Source organism: Physeter macrocephalus, chromosome 18 (assembly GCF_002837175.3).
Source record: "Physeter macrocephalus isolate SW-GA chromosome 18, ASM283717v5, whole genome shotgun sequence".
NCBI classification, from domain to species: domain Eukaryota; kingdom Metazoa; phylum Chordata; class Mammalia; order Artiodactyla; family Physeteridae; genus Physeter; species Physeter macrocephalus.
The window spans coordinates 105,708,638-105,710,651 of record NC_041231.1 but is presented as its reverse complement, the minus strand read 5'-3'; positions in this window follow the sequence as shown (position 1 = coordinate 105,710,651).

Genomic DNA, 2,014 nt, shown 5'->3' with positions numbered 1-2,014 from the left:
CCATTGTAAAGCAATTATACTCCAATAAAGATGTTAAAAAATAAATAAATAAATTGAAGATGAAACAACAAAAAAAAAAGGTAAATGCTTTGAAACCCCAAGTGAGGCATACTTGTGGGGAAGGTTCCTGAAGCAGAAACTTCGCATCTGGCTCGCCACCCGAGCGCTTATTTCTCTCTAGTGGGAGGCAGAGGGCAAGAAGGCTGCAGTCGGCACTGTCCACTTGCAGTGTGACCCTACTGCAGCCTGAGACATCAAGGAGCCCGGACCCCCAGCCGGAGCGAGTCAGTGGGAGAGCTGGAGGAGATGCTCTGGGAGAACCACACACCAGCCTGGACGTTCTGGACCTCAGGCTCCAAAGGATGAAAAGGAGAGAGCTGAGCAGGGACCCTGACCTGCAGGAGACGATGGTGCGTGCTGTACAATCCATCCATCAATGTCCTCCTTAGTGAACCTCGCTGCTGTGCCCAGCACATGGGGAGGCCATCCATTCCTTCAGGGCCAGGGATGCAAAAAAGCTGTGGGGAAGTGGGAGAATGGACACTGGTCAGAACCACGCAAGCACCTGCCAGGTCCCTTCACAACAGGTGTCTCTGGAGAGTCAACACTTCCTTCTACCATTGGATAAAACATTTCTAAATGCCTCACTTGGAAACAACTGCAAGCCAGTGATAACACTTGAGTCTCCCCTCCTTTTAGACTGAAAGTGGAATTAACCACCATATTCACCGAGGTCGGTACCGGGAACTTGGTGCTGCTTTCAGAAGTCAGGTTCACTAGCAGAGGATAACCATCTCCCAACCTCAAGGATAGTTGAAAACTACGGCTCTGAGAACAAGAGGTTACTTCTGATCGGAGCAATCAGAAAGGCCTCGTCTTTACTTGGGTATTAATCTCATCTCTCACGTTAAACCAAAAGGCGTCAGGCTAGAGCAGTGTTTAAATTACAAGCTCTGATGGCAAAATATCCCTGTCCAGCCACTTGTTAGTATGGGACTTCGGGCCCATTCTCACAGCCTCAGCTTTCATCCATACGATAGAAATAATAATACTGATTGTTTCCAAAGGGTTGTTGGGAGAACTCAACAAAAGTACGTGCGCAGGATCTGGCGCAGGACAAGCCTCAACGAAACAGTAACTATTATTATTATTAAAACATTTGAGAAGAGACATTATGCCCTTAGAATGTACAGGTCAATGTTAGACACTCACATATTTAATGGATAAAGACATAACTTTGTAACGTGGAACAATCTCTCCCCAAAAGTTATATCCTTTTGGTGGATCCATTTTAGCAACAGTCTAGCATTTAACTAACCGATTTTTTTTTCAAGCCGAAGAAAACCATGTAACTATGGTAGAATTATTCCTGAACCTATTTTTGTGAGGGTATTCTGTGAAGCTCAGAATTTGCAATAATTTCTAGTGAAAGCAGAAATAAAACAAAATTCTTTCCTGGTAGCAGAAAGAACACTCAAAGACGTTCTACCAGCTTTTTTGTTTTGGTCTTGTTTTGATCTCATAAAATACAAAGAAAACAAACAAAACAAAACACTTCAGATGTTCCATTGCAGTGAATCCAACTGTGTGAAAGCATCGAGCAGAATAGAAACTGATGTCTCATTTGTCCAGCTCTTCCCGGGGCAAATCATTTAGAAGCAGGAATCACGCAGATCGCATGACTTTGGATTCCCAGCACCCAGCCCAGCACCCGCCCATTGTGAGCCTCAGTATGAGACCTTGAGTAGAATCTTTTTTTTTAACATCTTTATTGGAGTACAATTGCCCCACAATGGTGTGTTAGTTTCTGCTTTATAACAAAGTGAATCAGCTGTATGCATACATATATCCCCATATCCCCTCCCTATCCCACCCCTCTAGGTGGTCACAGAGCACTGAGCTGATCTCCCTGTGCTATGCGGCTTCTTCCCACTAGCTATCCACCCTACGTTTGGTGGTGTATATATGTCCATGCCACTCTCTCACTTTGTCCCAGCTTACCCTTCCCCCTCCC